Source organism: Hetaerina americana, unplaced genomic scaffold (genome assembly GCF_022747635.1).
Source record: "Hetaerina americana unplaced genomic scaffold, ioHetAmer1.1.p SCAF_4, whole genome shotgun sequence".
In the NCBI taxonomy this organism is placed as follows: domain Eukaryota; kingdom Metazoa; phylum Arthropoda; class Insecta; order Odonata; family Calopterygidae; genus Hetaerina; species Hetaerina americana.
In genome coordinates this window covers 62,130,700-62,153,146 of record NW_027286985.1, presented here as the reverse complement: position 1 = coordinate 62,153,146, position 22,447 = coordinate 62,130,700, and positions in this window count along the sequence as shown.

Sequence of the window (22,447 nt, the reverse complement as noted above, 5' to 3'; positions counted from 1 at the left end):
TTGTAAAGAGGAATTCAAAAAAATAACATCACTTCCGAAAAAATTGTTCATGACTAATTTCCAAATAACTATATGCGTTCGTACTGTACGGAAAGGACGAATGAGTTTTTATCAGATCGGACTAATAATCATTCTACGGAAGGCCTGTTCGGCTACTGGCCCTTGCTAAACTAGAGTAGAAAGCCACACATTCGGTTTCCTCGATTCACTACTTCGCCGCCTACCCTTCCCATAATTCCTTCAAGGACCCCAAAGCCATGCTGAACTCCCTCGGAAGGAGGGTAGAACGGAGCAGGAGACGGACACATAAAGGAAGGACGGACTGTTAAACCATTTCCACCCCTACAGTTGCCTCCCTAATCTTCTCCCCGTCGCCATTCGTTGTTCTCTCGTTTTTGAGGAAAAGGTAAAATAAATAACGGAATGCTCCGCTTGCTCTCCTCTCTGCCAAGTTCCTACCGCTAAACTGGCAATTAACTTTTTCCCTCATCCCTTCACCCGATTCCCTCCGTGCGAACTCGGGAATGCTGGCAAAAAATCGATTTTATAGGGGCTATAAAGGCTTTTTTGCTGCGCGCATTGGCCCTCTCAGTTTCTTCTCGTGCCTTCCCTTTCGTATCTCTCCTTCCTTCTCTTTCTCTCACTTCGACATCACTCTCTCTCCTCTTCTCTCCTTCCCTCCCTCTTCTCGTCGTCCCTAAACTCGGCTTGGGTCGCCTCCTGCCAATTCCCCTCTACAGCCCACACCCCGTTCATCCGCATGGGATTCGACACCACCTACCAATTTAAACGTCCCATTGTTTACCCGACTTGGGTTAATGGCTCCGTTTAGCGCTGGGAACAAACTTCTCCGCGACGAAATCAATTGATCCTGTTCATCCTCCGGAATTTCATAATATTTTGAGTATTTTTCCTGCATTGCGGCACATATTTTGTCTAGTGATGTGTTTTTTATGCTTTGTACAAATTGCTATTGTACTTAATTTTTTAATTTTCCATCTGCGTGCGTTTCTGATATCAGTAGCCGGATAAATAAGAATCGTAGAATAATATTTGGCTGAGGGATTGCAACTTTAAGATGATACCGGTAGACTTTGGTCATGGATATCCGGAATAGAGGAAACTCTCAAGATCTTTGATAGAAGAAGACATATTGAAAGTATCTGCTTTTCATGTCATCACCATGGGAAAATGCTATTATTACGGCTCCAAAATAAATTTACTTCCATGAAAATCTTACCGTTTAAACTCTTAAACCACGGCATAAAGAGTGTAATGGTTATTTAAATACCAAATGAATATTTAATTAATATATATTTGTTGAGTATAAATGTTTTATGTATGATCTGCAAAATAATGTGGTACTTGATAAATTTTTCATTGAAATAAATGATCTCCTGCACGAGTAACATTTTTCTTGATTTTGTACTTTGATTACAGTAAAGTGAATCCAGCAATTGATACTGTGCATTTTTCGGTCGTTAAATGTCGAATTTAAATTTTAAAATGTGGTTTTTAATTTTTTGGAGTGAAACGTGGCGTAGGAAGTATTTTTAGGAGAATAAAAAATGATCCTTTCTTTGGCCAATCGATATTTATCTCACTTTAAAGTATTATGACTTAAACAAAATACGAACAATGTCCTTCTTGAAGGAAAAAGCTCTCTATCTTCTCAGACGCTATCTATTTTCAAGGTGTTTATCATCCTTGCCTTCTCCTTCTTTGATCATGCCCATTCCCCGCTGCCCGTTATTTTAATGCTCTTACAAGGGTCAGCTCTGCCTCCAGCGAACGAATGGCGGCAGAAGATGGACCCGTCGATACCATTCTTAATTCCCATTTCCTACCTCCCAGTCCCCTGTTGTCCTGCAGTTAATCATCATTACGAATTAGATAAACCGAAGTGCTCTACCTCAGGGACGTATCAACCGCATTGCGTCTCAAACTGCACCAAACCTCTCACTTCTATCCGATACTAAATAGGCATCTCATAATTGATTGCATAAGCTGAAACCTCTACTTGTTGTATTTACAAATGGTTTTTACTTGAAATTTAAGTGATGATAATTTACATTTACTCTTACTCATTCCTGTGTTCATGTTAATGGCTTTGAGTTATTTCTATTGAATGTATTTCTGTACAAAATGAGCACACATAAACATTCGTAAAATGTTTGCTAAACTATAATTTCCATTGCTTTTTTAATGAGCCTCATTTTATTTTAATCAATAATAAAATAATGAATATTTTCCAGGCACAGATGGATAAAAATGTTCACTGATTTGGATTTCAAAATATTTTACGACTGTCCTTGCAGCAACCTGATCAACGGAGTAAAACCAATTCATTCAACCCCATTTTTGTTCGGTAAGAGATGAATGAGGAATTTTCGAATTAGATGCTATGAAGGTAGGTTTTTGATAAGTATTAGTGGAATGAGTTGTTACGTAGATTTTCCCAGAAGCGGATTTCGAATAGATCAATGAATGAGACTTCGATAGAGAGGAAAGTTCAATGAATCACGTGGAAGCAAACATCTGCTACATTTCTGAGGTCATAGCGAGAGCGAAAAATTTTAAGGATGAAGTTTTCCTTGGGCCTTAATTTGGCCGCACGTTTTTAAACTTCATTTAATAAGAGAAAGTCTTTTCATCCCTTGGTTTCATCCCTTGCATTTTCATGCCCCGAATTTGTCTCGTAATTTAATTCATCGTCGAAATAGGATGAAGATATTTTTAATAACGTGCGTCAGATTTTCTCATGCTTGATTATTTTATCCTTGAAGTGTTTCTTCGCTTGGGCGGGTTGCGATCATGTGAGCTTAATGTTCCTCTAAACATCCGAAATATGTGTCAAAGTTTTCTCATTAAATCCTCAGAGATTTTTTTCTGAGCTTTCCATTTTATTTTTTTATTTATTTTTCGAATCATCGGTTTAGTATCAAAAAGCAGAACTTTTTAAAGAATTCTCATTAAATTTTTGCTGTATTTCATCAACAAAAATCGGGCATAGATACTATAAAATCGTAATAATTTGTCAAAAAGTTGCATCCGTGTTGTTAAAATCTGAAATTTACTAGATATTTTACCTCACTCCTATCGCATTCTAATTCAATCACTCAAATAAATCTATTAATTAATAATTCAATGTTATATCGCAGGTATCTTTGTTTTTATAGGCAAAAAATTCCTTTTTAAAAAATTAAATGCTTCTGGTTTCTGAAGATGAAAACTGTTTTTGAGTGTCTCTATATTTTTCCACAACAATATTTGTTAGTTCAACAAATTGACAATGATTGCAACAAATTGAGGTATTACACGTATTAATGCCTCAGTAAAAGATTCATTAAATATAGAATAAATTTCTTAAAATTGCTTCTTGGTAGTTATTGAAATACATGGATATTATACTTTTTTACATATTTAAGTGTGTATCAACAAATAACAGTTTCTGGTGAAAATACAAATTTTCCAATGTGAAATAAAAACTATTCCCGGATTAGAATAAACTTAAATTATTGCGAATAAATATGTAGCCGTAAATTGTGTTTAGCTTATATATTGTAAATCATGAGGTGAGGTCAAGTTTTTGATTGCCCTTATATTATTTGTTTTTAGTGGTTTTTATATTAATGGATTGGAATTTATATTTTAAAAAATAGATTTTACTGGCAAAATCAATCATTTTTATTAGCGAAGCCCATTTTTTCCCCACAGCGATTTTCTTCCCGAACCTAATGGAAAGAAAATCATCCTCTGTGGATTTTGGCTCAGGAAGTCAACATCCCATGATATGAATCGAGGAACACCCGTTCAATATCGGATTTTTGCAGTTTTCCAAGGGGTTTTGCTTGTCGCGGTAATATCTGCGACTATCGGTGATGAAGATAGCAGAGTAGATAAAGATTGGATGGAGCGTGCGAACTACCTTTTGGAAAATTTGCACATAGCACCACAAATTGATTTGTACCATATGCGGATTGCGAAATGTATTTCATGACCATTGCGCTCATTACTAATAGGATTAAAGTCTAGTTTTATGGATTTAAACACATCTCTGCTTCAGTTACCAAACATTATTATTCTGTAATCGCCTTAAAACCTACAAATGCTCTCCTGTTTCCTAATATCCACTTAATCTGCCGAATACAGAATTATTTCGGGTAAAATAAGGAATTATTTATTATAGTTGTGAATTGAAATTTTTGAGTCAGTGGGGTGGATGTATGTTATATTTTTTTCCTTTCATGGCTATAGCAATATCAGATTGCGACAGTATCAATTCTAATTACTAAGAATCAATAACATACAAAACAAAATCTTACTTCGTAATTCCGTACACTGCAGTTGGGAAAAGACCAACCTAAAGAAAGGATTGCTTTTCTGCATGCATTTTTGGTCAGAAGCTTGCCAATGTTATTGTAATCGTTGGATCGTCAAAAGAATTAAGACAAGGAAAACCGGTAGGGTGACGAATTTTAGGCTGGAAACCCTCTACCAAGGACAATTTGGAAAACGACGCGGACTGATGCAGAAAGTTAAAATTGTTTACAAAGTTTCAATTACATTGTCAAGAATACTTTTAAATTAAGGGATTAAAAACTGATTAACCGATTTTTTTATTTGCCTTATCCTCAATGCACTTCTCTATGTCTTCCCGGTTATTCATGAGAGAAGGCTAAATTACATTAGATAAACGGTTTTGATAGGTTTGAATAAAATAAAAAATAGGAGTACATTGCAGTACTAATATTTATATGCAAGAGTCAGTAAATATGATCGATATTTATTCTTTTAGTTTTTCGATTAGAGTGCATTAGCTTGTTCACACTTTAAAGATATGTATTGCTCAAATATTATATGTTAGTCATATAATTTGGGCTACTAGATTCAGAATAAGAAAATGACTTTCCCTTAATACATCAATTTTATTTAATGCACATTTCATTCTATCCATCTCCGCTCAAAATGTTGGCTTATCCTTCAAACTAATGATATAGAAGGATAGAATGGAATAGCGGCTTTGCGAAACAACATAACTGTAGTATTCAAGGTAGATTTATTGCGTAAAACGCAAACTTATCATTACAAGTATTTCACCGTCAGATACACAATACAAGTTTTTAAGTCCAGGGTTTGTAAATGCTGTGCGAATTTGTGTCCGGCCTATACGGTTTTGGTGAGTTTACTAGGGTACTGGAGTGGGTATATGATGTGGTCCGGGATTATGTTATTCTCTGTGAGAGACTGCTGGAACGTAGGGTTATAGAAAACTATAAGAGGCAGGAATGCCTTAAATTCTAAATTTTTACTGATTTTATCTGCTACATGGACTCCAATTGATCCTGCACATCAAATTTACTGTCTCTAAAGTGAAAATGAAATATTTCGACAGCAAACTTGTTTGAATATGTCTCGGTCAAACGCTTTGCGTAGTAATGACGATGCATTTCACCGCATTTATGTGTAAAATTTCCATTAATTAGAAACCGCTACTGTTATTTATTTAGATTAATTACTGTTATCATCCGTACCATCTAATTCTTATGTATAGCATTCAACTGGTTCAAGTTGGTTCGGATGGACATTGGCTTTACCATGTTACAAAGATACATTTCCTTGCTTCTCCTTAAAAAAAAACATTTTTTTTGTTTTCCTCTCCGTCCATTTCATCTTCTCCATGCTTCTCCACACCCAATCTAGTGTCAAGAGTCCAATCTACGCGTATATCCTTGCTTAACGACGACTAGTTTTCCACGCCATACAACCACACGCTTCATATCAAAATGCCTCTAGTCATTTCTTGACGTCTTTATCCGGCGTCCTTGTCATTTATTCTATCCATCATATGGAATCTACCTTGGCTAACGCTTTTTTTCTAAGTCTGTCCGAACTACTTCGAAACTTTAGGTAAATACTTCCAAGATAGTTGAACTGTTCCACCTGCTCTAGTTAATTAATTTATGCGTTAATTGTTAAATTAGATTTCTTCTTTCTCAAAACCCTCATAACCTTTGCTTTCTTATTTCTCATCCCATATATATCGCTCTGAATTTTCAACGAGCTCAGAATTCATTATAACCGCTTGTCTCATTAAGTGACGTAGCTCTCCCCTTTCAAAACCCGTCTGATAACCCAGTAAGTAATGATTTGTTCTCTCCTCCTCTTCTCTATCCCCTTATTGATGATTCTGAGTACCTTTTTAGCTGGGAGTGAAATCAATCTTATTGTTCTATAGTCCTCATATTTCTGCCTTTATCATTTTGGGATGGAAATTAATACTCACTTGATGAATTCTTCCGGCCAAATTTCGCGCTCATAATGGTTTTGTAGTATTACTTAAAAACTCTTCCTTTCAAGTTTTCCTAAACGCTTCAGTACTTTTGTGGGATTGACCATTCTGTATTTCAATTCCTTTGATGTTATTTCTATCTCCCAATTAAGTACGTTTGGACCTCAGCTATTCTTTTCTATGTCAAATATTTTTTCTGTAGCCGAAACTGCTGGCAAATCGTTCTTACCATATATTTTCTCTATATTTTCCTTCCATCTCTCTAACGTGTTCAGTTAAAACGGTATGATTCCTTATCTTCCTATGAATGAAGATATTTTAGATATGTCATTTTTACATGTTGTCCTGCTATCCCCAAACCACTGTCAGAATCCATCACAATAATGGCCGAAAGACTTTTTTTGTTCTACATTAGAGTATTTCTGATCATATCTACAGTTTGTAATATCTCAGGGATTGTAATAAACCTAGTTATATTAAACAAAAGCTTATTGCATGTCTTCGTCGCATCAATAATGAACTGTAACGTAACAAATGCAAAGATCAGGGGAATTGTAATCGCAACAGTACTAAGAATGATTCTACCATCTTAATTATGGAATAGACTTTCGAGCTCGACCGAAGTTGGTGGTGATATTCGTTTGATTATTAAAGAGTTGCTCTCTTACGCTGTTCTTTGCTCATTTATTATTGTTAAGCCGTCTAATTTAGAAGGAATATTTTCCTTGGAATATCTTTCTGACATCAGTAACCTATATAGGGGAGATAAACACGTTGTTTGAAATTTTTCGACAAAATCACTGATCTTTAAAGTTCGCTGTGATTACATATTAACATTCTTTGATAGTCAAAACCTTCCATCCAGAGTGTGGTAGGGTTTCAGGAAGAGCAAATCAAATGAAACAAGGTTCTGCCTTTTTAGAAATTCATATGCGATTTTGTAAAATTGGGGAAAGTGAGTGGAAATTAGATTCCATCTTTATGAATAAAAAAACTGTCAATAAAATCGCGCGCGTCGAATTGAAACAGGAGCCGCAAGAAAATGTACTTAATTATGAAAACTGGGTGTATGGTTTTCTCTCAGATCGTTAAAAAATTTGAACAGATACCTCCATTTGCATTCACGTAAAAATGATTTCAAGTTTGCCTTATGAATGAAGCCGTCAGCCATTCCGTTATAGACTTTCCCTTTTCATACGTGCGTTGTAACCTCTAAAATAAAATGGAAATATAACAGCATTGCAACATAAGAAAATTGCCAACAAAAATGTAATTGAAAGATAAATATCGAGCAATGCGTGGATAAAATGAAATAATTGAAGTTTGGTATTTAACCCTTCGAGGAAAGATATAGACGGAAGTTGTTATGTACGTATATATCACTTAAAATAACTGTATTTTTTAACTCGATTATTTCCAATTTTTTATTTCTCAACGTATACTTGGGTCTTAAAATCTCCTCAGAGCTATCATTGATAAAACAAATATTCGATCTCGTACTGACCATTTTGATTGGTAAAATTGATAATCTTGAAATATACATATAGTAATAAAGTAGGAGAGGTATTCTTTTTTATTAATCAAACTACACATTGGCTAGTATTGCAGTATCAGTATTTGAGTCCCCATGTAAAACTAATTATGACCTGAAGAGATACAGAGAACCACGAAACTACCACGGAAGAGAACAAAATATTAAGCAATACTTTACTATCGTGGATGTGGAACCAATTTAACCACGACGACTGAGATTAAATTAATTTCAAGAATATTAGCCATGCTTTTTTACTGACGTGGATGGAATAATCCCAGCGTTACAAAAGGCCGAGAGGTGAGGTGATGTTGACACACATATACAGATGCAATAACGGATAGGTAAGGATTCAAGTTCAAGGATTGTTGATTCAGTCTAACGCTTCGTGGACCCAATGTCGACAACGACACTAATAATTCAAAGAAAAAATCCATATATATATATATATATATATATATATATATATATATATATATATATATATATATACATATATATATATATACTTTCATAGACGTAACACGGAAGTGCCGAATACATACAATACACAGTAACACATAATATAGAAACACAAACAAAAAAGAGAACACTCACACGTATTTTCTTGATATTTCGACGGATTGTTTCCGTCGAAATATCAAGAAAATACGTGTGAGTGTTCTCTTTTTTGTTTGTGTTTCTATATTATGTGTTACTGTGTATTGTACTATATATATACATATATATATATATATATATATATATATATATATATATACATATATATATATATATACACACACACACATCTAAAATGTCATCTCAATCCGCCGCAGGAAGGTGTGATCTAGGGTATACACTAGCCATGTATACAACATTTTTATTTCACATCTTTATTTGAAAAAAAAATTTGCTTATGAACAAAAAACTGGTACTCATTCACGCATAGATGTCTATATACAGCATAAAATACACGACTAATTCATTAAATATTTGTCTTTAAATAAATATATTTTGATGTTTGGGTTGGATTTTATTCGATTCTGTATCTCGTGAGGGAAGAACGAGTATTTGAGTCTGTCGGTGGTTAGTGTCTCTTATATTTTTCCTCAGTGGCCGAATCTATTGATATATTATGTTGCTATAATAATTTCCAGGGTGACAGTTGATGAAAACCTTATTTCCCAAACACTTCCGTCTAAGCCCTTACCCGTAGCAAATTTCTACTTATCTGTCGGATTCTCTCTGAATCATTTCCGATTCCTTAATGAGCACTTTCCCTCGTGGGCCCAGAAAGCTTTCCGTATTTTCCAAATGAGGTCTAACTGGCTAAAGTAAGGTAATATTTCTCTCGCAACTTTTTATTAAATTTTCCTAAAACCTGTTAAACGAAGCATAGCTCCTTTGAACCTGATATGCATGCTCGTATTCTTATTTTGTAGTCCAGGAAAGTTTTTAATGTTAGTTTTACAACCTAGTGTTAGACTTTTTCTCAGAACTTACTGGGTTCGTCCGGAAAATAAGTGTACTGAGCTCAGGAAAAAAAATTTATTACACTTTTACATATCTTAAGCTAATAAGCTAATATTCCTCAAAATAGGACCCTTGTGAGTCGATACACTTGTTCCAGCGGCGTTCCCATTCCTGGAACGCTCCCGCGAAGGCATCATCGGGAACCTCTCGAAGACTCGTCGTCGACCTCTTCTCTGCCCTCCACGAACATCTTGTGCCACCGAAAGATCATGTTTCTGGACATGGCTGACTCCCCGTAAGCCTGGTTAATCATAGCGACAGTTTCGGTAGACGATTTCCCAAGCTTTACCGCAAATTTGATGGAATAACGCTGCTTCGGCATCGCGTTCCGTGACGTGGGTCGAGCGTGGAGGTTCGCGTTAACAGAGCTCCTCACTACACCACAGCTCAGAGCCGACTGCCTTTTTCAGCGTCGCTTGCAAACATACCCCCCTCCAATAGCAGCCCGTCAGAGCGGTGCTGAGCGCCTGGAGCGGCGGGAAAAAATCAGTACACTTATTTTCCGGACGAACCCTGTAATTCGGTCTTAGCTATTTTAAAATTTACGTCTTATTCCTCTTTTGATTATTCCACTGCATAATGGTGGCACATTTTCTGATATCTAATTTTAACCTCCATTCTCTGCAGCACGCCGATATCTGGTTTACTATAAATCACTAGACAGTAATCCTCAAACTTTCAGTGTCATTTTTTCTCTGTAATTTACTGTGTCGTCGGAAAGGAATATTATTTGGTACTAACATTGACAATTAAGTGATAATGTATCCAGAATAGTATGCGCCTTACATAACTCTTCCCGATGGCACTCCTGAAGTAACGTCGGTATCCAGTGAGCGAACGCCGACTACTGCTCTTTGGTTATGGTTCGATAAGAATTCCCTAATCCAGTTGGTTGCTTTCTCATTAATATGCAATGTATTAATTTCTTGCTTGGGACTTCACCGAAGGCTTTATTGGAAACTAAATATTCAGCATCCACTTCCCCGTTCTCATGATATAATGAGTTAAAGTTCCCAATTTTATTTCGCATGATTTGCTTTTCCTAAATGTTCACCTTTGACGGTAGATTATACTCCTGCACCCAAAAAAGGCCATTATACGACGGTGGTCTAAAAATTTTTCGACCTAACAAAGATACAAGATTTTTTTCTGAAATTTTCTGATGTCGGAAACTTTTCAGACCACCCTCGTATAAAAATGTGTTTCAAGGTTATTCAGAATAAATATGGTGGATAAATTGGTCTATCATTAATGGGGTAATCCCCATCACCGTTTTACAGAGGGACACTTTCGAGTCGCTAGGTAGTGAAAGATATTCTGTAGACTTGTAAAAATATGTTTTTAAATTAATGTACCACGTCTTCCCAAATTTACTGTAATAATCGGGCAAGAATTGTTTTAGCATGTCAGGAATTGTTTTTTTTTATATTTCGGAGATGTTTCTCTATTTCTACCTGGAACAATAAAATATCGCTTACGAGACCTTCAAATGCGTGAGTACCCTCTGAAATCGTATCCTCGTTTTTTACTGATGACTTGTCATTCACTATTTTGAGGAGATTTCGGCATTCTCCTTTCGATATTTCAATATTTTCAGGAACTATAGTCCATCCAAAGTTCTTTTCTACCTTCCAACCTACAGTACCCCTACACACAAAATTAGTAATCTAGTAGAATTTTTGCCCATGTTTTAAACTCATTATCCACTCAAAATTCATTAATATCTAATTTATTAACAACTCAGCAAGGTAAAATCTTAGTTTGACGTCGTCAACAGCGTACGATTCAAGTGAAGCGACAGTGCTCACGATGAACTATAACCCTTACAACCGTCTTAAATTTTCAAAAGTGGCGCCTAACCCTTCGCTGCTCAGCAGGGATCCTTCCCTTACGAGACTTGAAGAATCGGGTTGCGCAGTATTCTCTTAATGAAATGCGAAGGCGGCAAAACTCTTCGGAATAAATGAGCAACGAAGAACTTTGTTGAATAAAATTACGTAATGGAGGCTGGCTTCCGTCCTTTGCATCGTTGGCTCCCCTTCCGCGGCACGAGAAATGACGACCGTTGGTGGGCTGGGTTCTACATAGAGTCACTCAAGGGGGATCGCTCTACCTCCACCTGCACTGCGCGGTGGTGGATAAACCGTCGGCGTTGGGGGGAAAAAATAATGTGAATGTTTGTGCAGTGGAATGGGCTCCGACAAAGCATAGTGCAGCAGTGAAAAGATACTAGAAAATGGAGTGCCGCAGTTGCATGGGAAATCAGAAGGCTTGCGCGGCGTGAGACAAGGAAGTAGTTACCGGAAAAGGAGTCGGGAATTCATCATGGCGCTGCAGCGCAGCGTTTCATCGGGGAAGTGGCGGAAAGCATAGATGGCGGAGGCATTAAAATGCGAAGAGCACTGAGGCATAATATACGCATTCCAATTATTCAATAACTGCTTCGTTTATCCTTTAATTTATGCGTTCTGTTTGGGTTAACGCAGGCCCTAGAGCTGTGAGATTGAGAAGGGGTTGTTGCTTTTGTACTGACTTTTTTTACTGCAGTGGCCGGGGTTAAAATTGTGGGAGCTGAAGTGAATTTTCATGTGACATCACATATTTCTAGATCTATGTTCGAGATCCCGTATTGGCATTTTTTTTGGTTTAAGATGAAGGTTATTCGCCAACCATCAAGGAATTTTTGGTAGTTCCGAATATCATTAATCTACGATTGAAAGCATTTCATCGGTACTCTACATTAATATTAAAACGCTAGTTACCATTACCTTTGGCTTTCTGATAACAGCGAATGATTCTCGAATTCATACAGGGACACCTTTTCCCGAGTTGTTTCAAAATTGATGATACTCCTGAAAATCATGTAAAGGTTTTGCTTTTTTAATATTAAGTATTTTTTAATATATTTTTAATATAAATTTTTTGGTCCAAGGAATTATACGAGTTACCCATTTGGGCGTTATACGTTTTCATAATTTCATTCTTAAGTATCACCAGTGTTGGACTAATTAAGGCAGATATACTGAACAGAAAAGACAAGTGGTATAAGATTTCTTCAAGCAAGATTAGACTATTAAAATTCTGCTGTAGATTTTTCAGAGTAAGGAGAATTTTCTTTAATTGCGTATGAAAGAATGATTTCATGAGAAATTGACGATAGACTCAATATTGAGGATATGAATTGAGGCAATGGAAACTTAAGATCACAGGCTAGAAATGAAGGCTAAAAAAATTATTTCAACCACCAATAAAGAGTTCCATAGATGATATAAGAAACTACGTTTGTTCAAGACGCTGAGCATTAGATGACTCTAACTCATGGGGCGTGCTAATGACGCATGGCGGCCTCTTGATGGCAACAAGAAGGAATGAAGAGCAAGAACTACCGATTATTAAGGATCGTGGGCAGTGAAAAATAGTAATGATGGAAGATGGAAATATAATAAATAAGGAAGGAATGCAATGCTAATTGAAGAATGACTTAATGGGAAATTTCAGTAAATCTTTATTTGGAATGATGACTGCTATTTCTAATAATTTTAAAATTGAAGATCGCGCTGAATTAATGAACTTTGGTCAATCAGTCTTGTAATTTATATTGGTCTTAATACAATAAAGTCCGTTTTGATTGGGATATCTTAATATTTGTCTGTGGAATGCATATTTTTGTCTATTAGTTACAGATAAACCCAGAAAACCTAAAGTAGGACAAGCTGATTCTACGAGTGGCAATTCTTTCCGTAATTCTGCCGTATCTCAAACTCTGATTTGCCCTTATCGATAATATTCAACCGTTTAAAATAAAATTTGTATTCTCAGACTTATTCCGTTGGGGTTTCGAGCATTTCCAAAATTATTGCTAAAATTTAAATCGAGGATTAACTTCATTTAAAAATCATGTCTGGCACTTTACTCACAGCTCTGCATATCATTGATTTATAGCTAGAGAGTTTGCATTTGGAAGAGAGGACTGCGGAACTGTTATTTTCCGACAACATAATAAATAATTGTAAATGTATATCCATCACACATTTTATGATCTTGTTGCTCGAATTAATTAAGGGATCTGTTCTCCCGCTGGAGTACAAAATTCTTTGGTAAAAGATTCCGTCTGCCGCGTACGTTTTCAGCCAAGGAGCCTGCAAAGGTTGGGAGGTCGGGTGTAGGGTAGGAAGGTTTTCTCAATGGGACTTGAGCTTGCAAATTTCAAAATAAATCACAAATATTCATCCTTAATGAATGGCTTGTTATCTGCATCGCACTTTTTATTTTGCCACCGTATGGCTTTTTGACCGGGTGAGCCATTGTTGTGACGCGCCTACAATCGGAACGAGCGAGGGGACCGAGTGCCTATAGAGCCCATTCACCCCACTTGGAGGACATTTTTTTTACCCGCGAGGGGGGGAAGAGGTTTGAGTGTGGAAGGGGATTGACGACAGAAAGAAAGAGACGGCGAGGCTCATTGAATGCCATTTGAATACGCAGGACGCTAATGAGGGAAAAGCAGGTACTGGGGTAGGAGCGGCGCTTCGAGCAGGGTTACAGGCAAAAGTTTCCTTCGCCTTCGTATTTTTTCTAAATGTTTTACTTCACCGGCGCAACTCTCGAACAACCCGGTGACTCTGAGGTGAGCCATCGTCGGTTGAGAGTTGTTCCGTCAATATTTTCTTCTTTCTCCCTCCGTCTCTTCTCTCTCTCTCTCTCTTGATCTCACTTTCCCATCGTCTTGCGTCTCTTGGGAGAATACGGAACAGATTTTCAATGGATGGAAATAGTACCCCTCTTTTGGTTTGAGTTCCTGGAAGGTTTAGTTAAGCCAAGTGAAAGCTAAAACGCATTACTCTTGTAAACCGTTCCGCGAAATTCATTATTTTAACCTTTGCCCCCCCCCAGTCACCGATTCAAAGTTTTTTTAATTAGGAGCGAATCCTCATGAATCTTTTGAGGTTTCCCTAATGATAATTTTGTCTCCCTAAAACCTTCCTTGTTTAGTTCAGGTCTCCTTCCGTTACATGTTCCATGAAAGAAAACTGGTGCGTGTAAATAATCTTTTTCCGAAAGTGAGTAATTTGATTGAAAGTGATGGGAAGAAATAAAGAGGGTATTTTAGAATTTGTCAAATCATCAATGTATTTCCTTGAGAATTTATGCCTAATTCATGTGCCTCCTCATTTAATCCTCTCCGATTACAAATGTAGATGGTAAAAATATTTTTTTAAACAATCTATTCGGATAGGTTACCTTTTAAATATATTTATTTTTCGATACTCAAAGAAGTCATTGGATAAAATCGTTTCGTCTCTTGATATTCCCCAGCTAGAATTAAGGTTGAATATTAAGCGGTGCTTAAATATTACTCAATTCAGACGGAAATAATGTTAAAATATATTTTATACAACATTGCATTTCGGTACAAAATACTTCTATATTCCAGGTTAACTGATATTAAGAGAGAAATATAATGATATAAATATAACGTTATTTCCCCACGCTGGTTTACTTAGCTTATTTTCTGAACGCCGATAACATTTTAGTTAATACGCTATGATTCCTCATCATTCTCACAAATGAAGACATTTCAAATACTACATCTTTATGGTTTATTTTTCTTATCTCATTTTCATGATTTCTTGTGCCGCGAAAAGATGTTTTATTTAATATTTTAAATGAAATCATTACAAATAATGTGCCGGTCTGAATGAAATTATGTAAAAGATTTAATCGGTATTTTAAAATTCTATGATTGGTTGGTTAACAAACCACGAGATATTCCAAAATACACATTTTACAAACTACGTTGTTTTCCCAATAACATGAAGACATACTTGAGATACTTATCTAAACAACGATTAACATAGCCTGCACACAATCTGTTTCGGCAGACAAGCTGACTTTATGATGATCCTATATGTATAACAAGTATAGTATATTCTAATTATGTCTAAATAGTGGACGATAAAATCGCTTTATAACGCATTTTCTTTAGAACGCATTTTATAACGCTGTTTTCTTTCTGCATTACTCTATTGAATAGGGATACTTTTCTGGTGTATTGACTATCTTTTCGCCAGATGGTCTCACAAGAGAGATCAGGAGTAAGAGTAACACCGGAGTATTCATTTGAATTTACAATTGCTTAGTCGGTAATTTTGAGGCACTAAGTGTTCTTGGTCGAAAATCTCAAAGGCAAAAATCATCGATTTTCTTCAGCCAAAGCCAGTGATATAATAAAGAGCTAAATGAAAATTAATGGATATCAACTTAGCCCCCTAATATATAAAATTTAATTAAAAAATTATTATAACTTTTTGTCCAACTTTCTAAAACACTCAATAAAATGAAAACTCAATGAAATTTTGGTGACTTAGTATTCTAGAACTGAAAAACTTTGAAAAATATGGGATTTATGAATTTAAATTTGAATACAGTTGTAAATATAAAGAACGAAGTATTCACCCAATAAGTGCTTGGTTTAGAGCACGCATAGCCTATATTCCAAAATTCTATTACGAAAAATCATTTTTCCTGACATATTTAGGATATGGCCCTAAGGTAGATGTAAGTTAAGGCCCTAAGGAAAATGTACCATACAATTTCAACTTACATTGTGGCACATCCGTCTATATTCTGGGGATGGAGGCTTCTTAATTCCGACATAGCACAAAATGAAGACAGAAGGACTATAACAGTATAATAGGCCAAAAATTGGGTTTGGCATTATACTTTTGAACTCTAAGGGAAGCTCTACCTTGAACCGGCTTCCCGTTTACCCACTCTTGCCCCACTATAATGTTTCAGTTTCAATAAATCATTTAGTCATACCAAACATCTCTGTTTTCGTAATCGTCTGCATCTGCTCAAAAAAGGATCTACTCATTTCTTCTTTGATAATATGGATTACCTTTAAGATGATGTCATAGATTTGAACCGCGCGTAAATACTAAATGTAATTACCAATAAACGTATGCAAATGAAGATCGAAAAAAAGAGGAAGAAACTTGACTCTCCCGCAATTTTGACGGCCTAGAATTAGTTTCTAACCCCCTTTTTGCTTCAGTTCGTAAGTGTTATCATTACATAATCGACCAAGCTTTAAATGGTGGTGTATTTAGTACTATAGTTTTTCTTTATTTAACTACGCAAAAGCTGTGAACTCCAGGAAAGAATATGAAATTGTCCACACCTCACTCAAAAGCAAAATTTTGGGTGATACAACTCCAGATCAAATATCTACATCGCGAAAATTACCAGAGGGGTGTATCTTATCGTTGAAAACCATGTTTAGATTCTAATTAGGTTATATACGGAGCCACGGGGGGTAGCAGTGAGGCGATATACACAGGAACCTTGTTGTTGTTAAATCGATAGATCCCTACTGATCAAATTCCGCTCTGACAGTCGCTGATACCCACAATCAAAAATTCTCTTTGCTCTTTAATTTACTTTAGGCCTTTGGGGGAGAGATTGGGCCATTTCATTTTCCTTGCTTATGGGAGATAGGACACACTTCTGGGGGATCATTACGTAAGTTAGATTGTTGTATTATTTCAGTCATTGGTGCTGAAGAAAGAATTTTAATTATCCTTGATCACCACAGACAAAATGTTGCTGATTCTCGCTGATGAATTTTATGCCCTCGAATTGTTTAAGTAATGACCATCTCGTGAGAAGAGCTTTGAAATATATTTTCAGTCTTATATATGTACTCTAACAGTATAAGAATTTTAAATAGTCACTGTCGTTCAATGTAATGTACTTTTTCCTAAGAATTACTTTTTTTTTTAAAGGGAGTTGTTCATTATACTAACAATATCGCTTTTATTTACGTAAGATGAGTTGTGAAATAATTTAAAATAGGCTTACGTAATTTAAAAATAGGTCCTTTGGTAAATACCTTGCACCAATCATCTAGGTGAGATAAGAACCCTGTTCTCCAATTCGGTATTGCGAATTTTCATCCATCATCGTGCGGAAAATTGTTATATATTTTTAATTTGATCCATACACACGAGTTGCTTAACATTTTATATATACTCCTCCTGTCTTTGCGACTTTTTATTATTTTAGTCGGCGTTATTCAAGAAAATTTTTTTTGGTCACATGTAACTTTGAGTGTATTTTCAACTAATACCTTAGTTTTCCGGTGCACAACTTTAACAAGGCGATCCTATAGTTTTTTCTTTTAAATTGAAATAAAAAACCGAGGAGCAAACTTTTTGCGCCAAAACATTCAGCCCATCTACGCAGTGGCGTGTGGGAGTGAATATTTTGACTGCCGATAGATAAATGTGGCAGTATAACTTGATTCGTTGCTTTTTCGAAGTCGTGACTTCTTGAAAAATACCCTAGTAACCCTTTGACATTGTACGAACCTTTCTAATGTCGTCATTGTTTTTCGTCCTACGGCTGTGTATTGAGACGTTAAAAGTTTCATAGAAAAGTTAACTGATTGTCACAATTAATGCCGCTTTTAATAAATTTAAGCTAGTTTAAAAAGTTGTAATTAATTGTCAATTTGTGTGTTAATTCGTAATTTTTCTCTATTCTGGTACATTTTATTTAGATTTATTTCAATTATTTTTTCTATTCTTTCCTATATTCAATCCCCATCAGTCACATTGTGCGCATAGGGGGGGCCATCTTGAGAACAACAATTTTTCTTTTAAAGTGCCTTACTCATGTTATCCCAAGTAACTGGCAAAACACAGGTATTTTTATGGCCATCAAAGCCCATTTGCACATCTCAGAGTACGTATTGGCCTATTCTTCCGTATTTCATCTTTAGCCCACTCTCTTTAGGATTAACGTTGTCAGTATTCAAATGCAGGGATTCCGCGCTGCATTTGAGAATTCTTTCTCCAAATACTCTTAATTTAATATTAAGATGAGTCAATGAGTCAAATAAAGTTGCACGTGAAGTACCAAAGGGCGCCTTTATACAACCCTTCCCTGGTGTATATTAAAATGAAAAACTCGACAGTTAGGAATGTTTTTAAGAGCTCACTATTTGCTTAATCGCCTGACATATACAATGAGTTAATATCTTCCTCATTAGAACCAGGTAGAGTGGGGCACATAGGATTTTCTTGTAATCTTTTATGCCAATCGGTTGCCTTGACGCTAGCGGCTCTACGACTATTCAACGAGACTTTTGAGTGTCACCATTTCCTTCTCGAGCTGCTCAAATTGTTCCGGCCTCGTAGACATTTTTTATTTTCTATTTCCATTTCCAAGTTTGCTGTGTCTTGCGTAGCTACAGGATTTCCGACCCTCCGCAATAAATCTGTATCAGAAATTCCAGTCGTTCGCGTTTTGTAATACTCTCGTCAAATAGTCGCTACTTATCTATTAGGGTAATAAAACAGGAGAGAGTCACAGATTTTCATATTGTAGTACACTCCGTTCTTGATTATTCGACGCATATTGCTTTGTTCCTCCTCTTTCGTCGGTACTACATTTACGAAGCCCATAAGAATTCCCTTCACCCAGGGCGTACACATAGTGGATTTGATTCGGTCGATATTTTGTCAGTCAGTGGAGTGAGTATATCTCCTAGAGTCAGTCTTTGAGTAAAGATTATACCGTCTTTATTAGAAACTAAATAATTCATATTTTTTTGAAAGTATAATGTGAAATATTGTTACCTCTTCTCTAATAGTTATATCCAAAAATACAAAAAAAAAGTAAAATTTCATTTCTGTGATGGCAAGTATTTGTCATTAATATATAGGTAATTATTCACGCAATTCAAAATGTTTGTATTGATGAGATGAACACACTTATATATTACTAGGGAATTCATTTCACTTTTTGATACATTTTGGGAAAGCTCACTACTTTTAATTAAAATTATTTTAAATTCAATGGGAGGGAGTATAATTTTTCCCCTATAATAAATGAATAGTTATGCTGAAGTCAGTCTAAATGGACTTTGAACATAATCAAGTTTTTTTCTTAATCAATAAACGTCGGTATGTGTACTTAATGTGTAATAATTTTTTCATATAAACTGTTCAATCCCCGAAAATCAGGAAAACATTGAATTGCTCAGTCTTGAAGAGCCGTTATACGACGCTCCCAAACTTTTTATTACTGGCCGTAAACCGCAAATCAGCTTGCAAATTTTGTGTATGCCCTTCTATTTGGCTTTCAAGCGTCTCTTATAAATACACGTTAACGTTTATCCAATGAGGCTCCAACCGATATCGCAGGTCGGAAAACTTTTAATTGCGGGTACACTCAGAGCAATAGGAATATGTGTATATATATATATATATATATATATATATATATATATATATATATATATATATACACACACACACACACCGCAAGCTCCAAATGGTGCATATGGCGTATTTGAATTCGCCACCTGGCATTTGCGGCGAGTAACGTCACGGCGATGATGTTGCGGCCGAACCATACAATGGCCAGAAAACTAGGAAATCCTGGCGTCCCTCAAATCCGTCACGAATGCTCCATCTGCTTGGCGGCAGACAAGAACATGCCAGTTTCAACCATGCGCTGCCTCACATATCCAGATGGAGGGGAGGGGTCTACCGCGCTCGGCTGCGTCGCGAGTTTTATGGCAGAAGTTTTCATGGCTAGTTTTATCCTCCCTTCCGTGCCCCTGGTTTTCATGGTTCCATTCGTTTTTTCTCCATTCCTCATTTTTCGCGTCTTTCTCTCTAAGTAATGGCTTCCTGCGCCATTTGAACACTTATGACTGAAATTAAACATGATTAATCAATTATCCTATGCTCCTGAAGTATCTTTTTATACTTAATTATGTTTATACGACTTTCCTGCGTCTAGATTTCAAATCTTTGGTGCAACATTTACCTGTATTGACGAGGTTTGAAAATAAAGCTCATTTAATCCTAAGACGCAGTATTTTAACTGCATGTTCATGTAATACGTGGTATCTTAAATATGCATTTGTGCATGTATTTCCATTTTTGCTAATCCTGAGTTGGATATAAACTTAACTGGAATTCCATTTCTTTGGAACCAATTTAATAATCATTACGGGAGACATGACGTTTTTTAAGCCTTTTTCGTCTTTAGGAAAATTGAAAAAATCGTTTGCTAAAAAAGGGGTTTAACATGAAAAAACATGTAAAACGTTTGTAGCCGGAGAGAATACATTCTACTAGCGGTATATGCAGGAATTTCAGTATCAGGAGTAGTGAATTTTATTAATATTCGGATTAATTTAATCGTGAATGTTTACAATATTTCTCAAAAATAGTAATGGTACATCGAAGATAAATTTTGACTCACAATTTACCTGTGAACACTATCGGTACTATGCATGCAGTAAGATTATTAATAAAAAATCAAATATTAGAAATCTATCAAAATACTAAATAGAGATTGAATCCATTTCCAACCTTCAATCTCCTCCGCATGTAGAGACCTTCCCATCCCCACTCTACCCCTATAACCGTCCCATGCATAATTTGTCAACAACTCTAAGGGATATTTATTTTGATCAAGTGTATAAGTCTGGCTTTGCTAATTTGAATTCAGGACATATTTGAACTATCAATTGAAAGTATTTCCGCCAACGGTTACGATTGTATTTCATTACATTTTGGTTAGAAGGTAACAAGGGAGTTTTATGATAAGTTTGAGTTACAAATTGTAAGCAAAACATCTAGAAAAGAGCTATGTATTTGGGGGTCTCGTTATGGACCACATAAATAACCTCATACGGTGAAGAAACGGAATTTCTCAGATATCCCACGGCAGGAAGAAGTACTTGTTACGAAACGGGATATTTTTAGTTTGCTTGAAATGGGAATGGTAGAATTATTTACATGTCGATTAATATTTAGTTGAATGTTAGTCATGACACAGAAAAGCATATGCATTAAAAGGTGCATCCTTGATTCCATCAGAGTTTCGAAATAACCTTGTTGGGATATCGATATTATATTCTTCAAAGTTTAATCATTGAATAAGATAATAATTGTACCAATTTTTCCTTTGGAGTTCTCAAATTCTTCATCCATATTTTGGCCTGAATAAAAATAGAAACATTAATAAGCCGGAAGCTACGGAGATACGCACTTGAAATTAACCATCGGAATTGTTCTAATTATAATAACTTACCGCAAAAGATCGCATATGTGTCCGCATCATAAAAAACTTTTTCCAATTGAATCTATGTCCTTCCTATTAAAGCTATTCGAATTGGAGCAGATATTTAAGCGTATTCGCATTCTATTAAGTCAACAAATTTTTTCTCATTTTACGGGCATGTGCACGAGCTTGTAAAAAATAAAACTCGTTTATGTGCATTCTATTTTCGCAAAATCACCATGAGATATTTCACTACATTAGTGATAGGTGAATTAAAGTACTGGCATGAGAAAATCTTAGAAAAATTCATCGGAATGGAAAAATTAAATTAAAACTCAATAGTAAAATTTTTAATGCAAATGATTTTTTTAACCCTGCACCTTGCTAAGCTGCAGGGTTTTCTTCTGCTTTACTCAAGATGTTTTTCAGATATTCCGGCTATCATATCATACTCTTTTAGCTACGTTTTAAAATAGTTTAAACTTAAAAATTTATCCAGCGTAACTTTATGAAATTTATATAATATATTGCAATAACATTATTGAATCTGTATTGCGACACACTTAAAGTGGAAAGACCTTTCCCTCCCTCTCTGCTTTTCGAATTTTATTATTTGAATATAGCCTTTCTCTAGGTATTTCTATCGACACATACGAGTACGGGGTTTTGGAATTATAAAATTGAAGCGTAATGGCTGTCTAAGGAACTCAAGGATATCTCTTCATTTTACATAGTCAAATAAAATATTAACCAAATGTTAAGATTATTATTTGAATAGCTGCTTTAAAAAACGTATCCGCTCTAGCTGGGGTAATATTACACAATCTAGATAACTTTTCAATTAACTTCAAATTTTGACGTTCATATCGCATCTTTGCCACACATTTCATCTTAGACCGTAGGCTTATATGTGGTTTAAAATATTTGGTAATCGATTGAAAAAATAAGTTGCAGCAAGTTTTTGGAGATCACTTGGCGATTATTTCAAACTAAAGGAAAATGTTTTGGCTATACTTTATGTG